Raw genomic sequence first — 8,507 nt, 5'->3', positions numbered from 1 at the left:
TCTCCGCCCCACACCCCCCCCCCCCCCCCCCCCCCATTTGAAACCACGCTCCCCAGCAGCCTCGGGGACCTGACCTGCTGCATCTTGGTTGCCTAGGAAACAAAACAAAGTGTCGCTGTGACAACCAGCATGCCCTTGACCACTGGGCTCCATCCCTCCCTCCCAGAGGATGGGCCTGAGAAGGGTCCTGATGGAGCCTCTGGACCCCCGATGCTGCCAGGGCTGCTGGACCCTGGGAGAGGAGAGCAGCAGAGGCCTGGCCCCCTGCACTGCCGCAGGCTGTGAACCCAGGGCTGGGACACCGGGGAGAGGGGAAAGGCCAAGCTGGGAAGCCCCAGCCCGAGGGGGAGCCCAGCCTGTGGTCCCCTACTCAGCCCTGGCTCTGGGGCAGACGCAAAGCCCAGGCCCCGGCCCCGTGCCCGAACTCTGCTCTCATGCCTGCGGAGGAAACTGCCCAGCCCTGGGGTGCAGAGCTCCTCCATGAGGTGTCCATCTAGAGGCACCCCATCCTGTGGAGAGGGCTGAGCCCCGTTGACAGGGCTTGCATGGGGCTCGTGCCCCTGGGCAGCCCCAGGCAGCAATGATGTTCAAGACACCACTGTGCACGTGGGAAGGGGTTGTGGCTGCAGCGGAGTGGGTTGTGGTTGCAGGGGCAAAGCTTCCCCCAGCCGGAGCTCAGCTGGCTCCAGGGAGTGGGGAATCAGGACCCAGCTAGACCCAGAAACGAGAGCTAGGGCCTCATTCAGCTGGTTGCCGTCTTCCCCACCTCCCCCCCACCAGCCCCAGCCAGCTCTGCCATGCCAGCTCATCCATATTTGATGCTGTGGGAGCTGCGAGGCGGCCGCGGCGCTCGGCCTGTCACCACGCATCCGTCAGCAGCGGGAGGCCTGTGTGGGCCCAGGGCGCTGCACGGCACAGGGGGAAGGGCCACAGGCTCGGTCCTGCGCGCCTGCACCTGCTGTGTTGGCGTCCCTGGGAGGGCACAGGAGGGGGAAACCAGCTCATTACTGGGACCACAGAGGCCCTGAGCTGCCCGTGCCCAGGGCCCACATCGGGCAGGCATGTTGCGGCACATCTGGAGCATTTGGCTTTGCTGTCCAAAAAGCAGATTCAGCACAGTCTGAGCCATCCCCAGGCAGGGGGCAATTGCAGCCGCGTGGCAATGGGACAGGAAGTGCAGCCATATGACAACATGGCCTGTCCGGCTCTGGATGGCATGGTCCCCTGTGCCTTGCCAAAGCTGCCCTCTTGGCTGAGCGGTGCCCAGTGCTGGAGCAGGTCATCACAGGTGCTTGGGGAAGCTGTTGCAAGCAGCAAGGTTGGCCTAGCCTGTGTCCTTGGGCACCGGGGCTGGCACTTGGCGTCCGCATTCATGACAGATGAGTTCTTCCTGGAAGCGCACCAGGGCTGGCTCTCTATGGGCACAGCTGAGAGCTCGGCCATGGGGCTGAAGCTGCCGGTGCAAGCTTCAGGGAAGCCCTGGCCAGTGGCCAGTGTCATGACTTTGGCAGCCCGCTGCCCCAAACCCAGCTAGACCACGACCAGCGCCCACTGTGGCTGATGCCGTAGGTCCCTGGGGTGGCCCAGGTCCTGCAGCTGGGCCCCAAGGCTGCTCCCAACCCTGGCAGGGCAGTCAGACCCCCCGCAGCTGCATTTGGCTGGCCCATGACTGACCACTCTGCAAGCCCACGGCCGTCTGGTGCTGTCCCCAGGAGATGCCCCCCGAGCCTGGCAAGCCTGGCATGGCTGAGACAGCGGAGAAGAGGAAGGAGGAAGGGAAAGGGGAGGCAGAGAAGACAGCAGGACCTGGCAGCAGCTGGCTGCATGGCACCCCCACCCCCTACCGCCTGCGAAGGCCTCGAGCCCCGGGGCTGTTGCCGTGCTCTCAAATGTCACGGCCCAGCCCAGCTTCTTGTGCATCATGCCGGTGGGGGGGCCGGCCGTCACCTTGGCATCTCCCAGGATGGACGGACAGACAGGTGCAGGGTGGGGGGTGCTGCGTTCCAGGGAGACGCGGATCAGAGGTGCTGGCTGCCTGCCCGGGACGAGCCGCGCGGGACAGCAGCTGCAGCTGCTTCTTGGGGAGATGGGCAGGCAAGGGCGAGGGGGAAGGGGCTGAAGCCCTGGCTGCGCTGGCACGGGTCCAGGAGCTGCACTCCACCAGGGCTGAGGCTGACATGCGGGGCGAGAGCCGGGTGGTGCAAGGTGCCCTGGTCCCATGGCCTGGAACCATGCTGCATCCTGGGGCTTCACAACAGACCTTTATCCACTGGGCATGAACGCTCACATGGATCCGTCCTGTGTACTGTGCTGCACATATCATGCAAGCCGCCACCCCTGACTCTGGCCCAGTCGTGCACAAGGCAGTCCTGCTGGGGGGGTGGTTCAGGTATGTGACCCCCTACTTGGTGGCAGAGCCTGGCACTCACCTGGGGAGGACTGGTCGCTGCTCAGAACCAGGGTAGCGGGTGTTGGCCGGCGCCTCCGGATCTGGGGAGAAAGGACACGGAGCCTGTTAGGTGACGCAGAAGCCGGCCAGGCTGAAGGAGCTGGCAGGATGCAGCGGTGGGGCCGAACGGGGAGCTCCCGGACCTGGGCAGGGTGTTCGGGTCTGGCTGCCCCAGGCCCTGTTCCTTGTGCCCCAGAGCGGGGCTTTTTTCTGCTTCTCTCTGGGCCTGTGACAGTGGGTGCCCTGGATGCCCAGCCCTGCAGGGCACTGTGGGATGGGGGGTGCAGACGTGCACGGACACACGTGCCCGTGGCCTTGGGACCGGCAGGGCAGGACGGAGGCCGAGTCCTGCCCCATCGATTGGCCCCAGCATGGCTGCTGGCAGCGCGCTGCGGTTTCTAGCTCCAAGAGCACGATCAATGCAGGAGACGTCGTACGGGCCCGTCCTTCAGTCTCTGCAGGGCCGGGGCTGGCGGGGAAAGCGGGGGCAGGTGGATCCAGAGGCCTGCTAGGAAGTTTTGTTCTTCTGTGGCTCCATCCAGGGCACGAGCTGGGTACCACCTGGCCCAGCACCCCCAGACTCCAGAACTGGGCACTGCCAGCCCGACGGTCACTCCCAGCAAGGCCCAGAACCCATTTGTCCTGACTCCCAGCCCAGCCCTCAGCCTCACGTTCACTGCTGTGCCACCCCTCTCCACCCAGCCAATGCCTCGGGCTCCTTCCTGGGCAGTGGGAATGCCACCAGCCACAGCACTGAGCCTACGGCATTGCAAACATCCACAGCCCTGCTAAGGCCAGTGCTGCAGGGGCTCGACCCCCGGGGTCTCGGCCAGGTGGCACGGACCCTCGCTGATCTCCGCACACAGCCACAGAGCCCAGGCTGGGCTTTTGGGGTCAGGCTGGTGGCAGGAGTTGGGCACATCCCAGCCTGACCATGGTCTCAGTGGCTGGGATCCTGCCATGGTCACAGCGTGAACCCACCTTTCTGGGGCTGGCACCTCCACGGCTGACTCAGGGTATCGGTATCCGAACCAGAGCACCCCCTGCTACAGCAGGCCTGAGGATGGTCTCTTGGAGGGGGGAGAGAGGGTCGGGGTCTTCCGAATAAAGCCCCCTTTGGCTTCCCTGTCCCCATCGGATGCATCTCCAGGGTTGGGGCTGACATGGGGGGGCTGCGACCCCATAACAAACTGCTAACAAGATGCCAATGTACTGCCATTAGCATCTTTCGGCGTGGCCGGAGCGCAGTCGGAGGCCAGGCAGGGAAACACGGGGTCACCGTCCAGCTGCCATGAAAGCCCCTTCCCTACTCCCCCAGCCCAGGGCGGGAGGCTGGCTCCTGCCTTTCTCCTCGGCAGCCTCGTTGCCAAGGAAACACGGCATCTGAATTTTAAACGGAGATTAAAAAGGTACAAAAATCTCCCGCGTGACCAAGCGGCTCTGGCAGCCCTGCGCCCAGACGAAGGCTCGGGGGGTTTGGGGGGGAAGAGACATGCAGGCCCTTCCCCAAACAGTGCCCAGAAGACCTCGGTCCACAGCCCCGGAGCCCATGTCCATGCCTCATCTGCTCATCGGTCTTCGTGGCAATGCCCAAGCAAAGGCCAGGACCGTGGGGGTCCTGGGGTGCCCTGGGGGCTTGATGGCAGCAGTGTGGGCCAGCGGGAGAGATGGAGATGGGCTTTGAGCTCTGCCGGTCTCCTGCTGCCCTCCTGCCCCAGCCCAGGCCCCTGCCGGGGGTGCCATGCCCGCCGCGAGAGAGACGGGGGCAGCCCAAGTGCGGCCGGCGGCATCTCAGTTTGGGGAGGAGCAGGGGGACGTGACGCACTGTCTGGGGGGACATGGGCCAGGCTCAAAATGCCCCCACCCCTACGGCTGCATCCACACAAGGCGCAGCCACACCCCGTCATGGGTTAAGTCCCAGGCCTTGCCGCTCCGGACAGCCAAACCGGGCTCAGGTGCTGCTTCATCCACAGCCTCTGCCCTGGGTTGGGCAAGGGCACGGGCTGAGGACCCATGCTCAGAGCGTGGGCACCGGCTCCTCGGGCTGGTGACAGTCCTGCCTCTCTGCCCCCACCCTGGCTGGAGGGACGCGACAGAGCTCTCCATCCAGCCTGGGTCCCGGGTCCCCCCAGGGGGGTTTGAACCAGGTCCAGGGGGAGAGGAACCCCCTGCCCTCCCTCCACCTCCACTCTACCATAGAGCGTGCCGTACCCGCCCCATGCCAGCCCCCCATGTCTGCCACCCTCCCTCCCAGGGTCTTCACTAACCAACAACAGCGACTGCCCTCAGGAGCTGGGCTGGGGTCTGTCTCCATGGGCACACTGAGGCACGGAGAGCTAGGCAGAGGACCCAGGAGTCTGGTCCCGGTCTTCCCCCATCACACATCAGATGGAGGGTGCCCGATCCAACCCAGCCTGGCCTGACCTCCCAACACCTCCGCCAGGCCCTGCTCAGACCTCCCAGGGCGCTAGAGCCACCGGGCAGCTTGTCCCACTGCCCCAGCTGTTCTAAATCTGCCGTGGCTCCAGGCACAGCCGGCGTAGCTGCCCCTCTCCTCCCCCCACCATGCTTGGCACTGGAAGCTGCTGCTTTCCTTCCTCGGCTATTATTAGATCAATCTCCGCCATCGATTGAGAATTGCTTGGGCGGCGGGGGGAGCTGGGAGCACACGTGGGTGTGCGCGCTGGTGAGTGTGTGGGCCCCTGCCAACGTGTGGGGTGGGGGGGCTCTGTGTGCCAAGACTACACGCCCCCTCCCGCTAGCGTGGACCGTGTGAGTCCACGTGCAGGTGCCCCAAGGCAGGTGCCCCTGGCAGTGCCATCTTCTAGGGCTAGAGGCTGGGAGATACCTGAACCCACGGCAACACAGTGCTACCCGCTCACGGCGCAGCCACTGCTGCCTCTCGAGTGTACCAGTGGCGGAGGCCTGTCTACACCATGGCAGCAAGGGCACACAGAGCTGAAGTGTGACCTGCCACACTCCCAAGCCCAGAACTGCCCCTGCTCTGGGACTGGGATGCATGGGAACTAGGTGGCAGATGGGATCGGCGGCTGATGCCCAGAGCCACCGCCCCCGAGTGGAGGTCAAGCCCAGGTGGGCGGCACAGGGGAGCCCCGGGCCTTGGGCCAGGCCGATCCCTGCAGTCACCCAGCACCGCTGCCGGCAGGACTGTAGGAGCCGGGGCACCCTAGGCAAGAAGAGCAGCAGCAGGAAGGGTGGCTGGGCTGGACACTGCTGCCCCTGGCAGACACCAAGTGGGCAGAGACTCAGTCCAGCGGCCTGCTCAGTGCTTCTCCAGAGACTTTTGGACATCCTTCCCCAGACGCAGCAAATAGATGTGTCGACCCATGGGACCATTTGGCTGGCCCCTCCACAGCAGGGCACGCAGGGCTCAGCCTGGCATGAGGCCTGTGACAACAGTGATGCCAGCAGGCAGGTACTGGGAGTAGGTGATGGCCACGGGTCTCCAGCTGCCCTGAGTTGCCTGGTCCCCGTGCCCGGAGTCTGCTCAGAGGTGCCTGCCATACCCATCCGATGCATCAAGGGAGCCCAGGGGCAGAGGAGCAAGCTCCCGAGAGCCCTGGGGCTGCAGGAAGCCGGAGTTGCAACCGGCTCTGGACAGCCAGGGGTCCCAGGCAGTGACTGGTGCAGAACAAGCCAAACCCAAGCATGGGGATGCACAGTACCAGCCCACCTCTGCCTCTTCACCTGGGAAGCTCACGGGAGCTGGAGTAGCACCAGTGTTTTAACTGGAGGCCACTGGTTTGGGCACGGCCATGCCGTAATGGGCTGAGGTCAGAGACCTGCCAGGTCCCTGTGTCTGCTCCAGAGGGGAGAATCCCACCGGGCTGATCCTGCATGAACCGAGCTGCGATGGAGCTCAGCTGGATTCCACCTCAAGGCCTCCAGCTCCACCCAGCCCCTCTGCGAGTTGCGTCAGGGCAGGTCTAGGCTGCACGCCCAATCGTGGACCGGGGCAAGATGCACACCGGCCAGCTCAGGGCCCCAGCCCCCCATGCAGGGTGGCAGGTATGACAGCCAGAGATGCCCGAGCCGCCCCCCCAGCCCCGGGCCCTGCGTGATATGGAGCAGGGAGGGAAGCCGCTCCTTTGTTGCACATCGCAGCACCGACCCGGGCGGGCGCCAATGCTGGCGGCATGTCAGGATGTGGGAGCATCTGCTCACTGACGGCTGCTGGCAGGGCCCCGCGGAGCCTCTGCACACCGCAGGCGGCTCCTTCGCTCCAAGGGGGAAGCGCCAGGCATGGGGCCAGGGCCCAGTGCCCGTGGAAGAGGCAACTTGGCACATCCATGGCGCGGAGCCAGGGCCCCAGCAGAGTGTGGTACCATGGTCAGGCTCCCCACTGCCCATTCCTGTGGCATCCAGGCTCCTTCTGCATCAAGCTAAGGCACAGACTAAATGCCCCCCTGGCCGTCTCCAGTGGCAGCGAGAAGGTCTCCAGCTGCCCATGAGCCCCATGAGAGGGGACCCACGCAAGCTGCCCCCACTATTCACCCAGCCATGAGCCTCCCATTCTGTTCCTTGACCCCCTCGCCGCCCTCTGGACACTAAGTCAGGCTGCGTGCCCCGCCTGGGGCCCGGGAGCTCCTGCCCTAGCCCCTTGTGCTGCTCTGAATTCAGGCCAAGATGCAACCCAGAGCTAATTTTACAGCCGCCCCTTGCAAGTGGACACCGGGGACAGGACAAGGAGTGACGTGCGATTCCCTGGACTGCGCTCCCAGAATCTGAGGTTGGATACGGGGAAGAGCTTCCTGGCTTCGGTGGCTCGGGGTCATGGGAGGGTCCCGAGAAGGCTGCACCAGCAGCAGCTCGAGCAGGCGCTGGGCTGGGCTGGCTCTTGGTTGCAAGGAGCAGCAGGGAAATGGGGATTGCTGCTCCCAAGCAAACTGGCGTCATTAGGCTCCAGACTCAACAGCGCCCAGAAACCAGCCATTTGTTTCAGGCTGGGGGCAGACTCAGGCAGGCTGCCACCCCTCTCTGCCAGGGGTGGGTGGGAGCTGTCCCTGCTCTCCTTGGGGTGCTCAGCCCTTTTGGACACCCGGTCCGTAGCCCCTTCCAGACAGTAACAGACCTTCCCACCAGCCTGGTAAGGGTCACTGAACCCCATCAACAGGCGGGGAAACCGAGGCACAGAACTTGTCCATGGTCACCCCATGAGGCAGCGGCCAGACAGGAAGAGTGGACCCGCTTCACAGCCCTCAGCGAGCTGGAGAGAAAGCCCAGGCCCCAGTTCTACCCTGGGTGTCCCCCGCCCCTCACCGGAAGGCCTGAGTGCCCAGACGTTGTGGAGGAGTGTGAAGCAGAAGCGCCTGCTCGTTGCTCAGCCGGGAGGTGTCGAAGAAGGAGGATGGGGGGGGAGGGCAGTTCTCACCAGCCCCCCACGCCAGCCCTCCTTGAGCTGCTGCAAGGACCTGGCTGCCAGGCGCAGATGGCGTGATGGGATCCAGGGGAGAGGTCCCAGAAAGATGTCTCCAGCCCTTCCATGTAGCAGCTGGGACGAGGGCTAGAGAAGCCTCTCCCCTGGACCCCCCTAACCCAAGGCTGGGGACAGAGACAGCTCCTCCAGCCCTCTGCCAGGAGCCAACGCCTTCCAGCTCAGCCGCAAGTCAGGCCTCGGCTGACCAGGGAGCTGGTTTAGAAGACACAGCATCTGGTTTCCGCTGTGCAGCTGCTGGGCTCGGAGCCTTCCTGGCAGTCAGGTCACCTTCCCGCCCCTCTCCCTGGCCCAGAGCAGGTGGCCCCGGGGCTGTGGGGCCGGGGCTGGCAGTAAAACCCTGTGCCTGGGACATGCGGGCCACTGGTGACCCCCTGCATCTTGCTGCTGCTGGACAGGGTCAGGGGCACGATCAGTGCAAGTCTGCTATACACCTCAGTCTTGCCTCTTTGCCCCCAGCCCTGCTGGTGCCCCTCACTCCTGACCCTGCAGCTCCCTGCCTACCCAGCACTGCCAGAGCCCTTCACTTCCAACCTACAGCCCCCTGCCCTCCCGGCCCTGTCGGTGCCCATCACTCCTGACTCGCAGCCCCCACCCCACCCA

The 8,507-nt window shown here is 65.0% G+C and overlaps 1 protein-coding gene across 2 annotated transcripts in view; it reads right to left on the bottom strand.

The window, feature by feature from the left end:
* Window positions 1-8,507, bottom strand: part of PPP1R1A (protein phosphatase 1 regulatory inhibitor subunit 1A) — a 12,819-nt gene that overhangs the window by 3,001 nt on the left and 1,311 nt on the right. For both annotated transcript variants that reach the window (XM_025191488.1, XM_014525534.2), the window contains exon 2: window positions 2,430-2,490. The gene's annotated coding sequence lies outside the window, so the exon portion shown is untranslated. The remainder of the gene's footprint in view (window positions 1-2,429; window positions 2,491-8,507) is intronic.

This window comes from Alligator sinensis, unplaced genomic scaffold, assembly GCF_000455745.1.
Source record: "Alligator sinensis unplaced genomic scaffold, ASM45574v1 scaffold149_1, whole genome shotgun sequence".
In the NCBI taxonomy this organism is placed as follows: Eukaryota; Metazoa; Chordata; order Crocodylia; family Alligatoridae; genus Alligator; species Alligator sinensis.
Note: the sequence above shows the minus strand (reverse complement) of the source record. Positions and strands in the feature narration are given on the sequence as shown.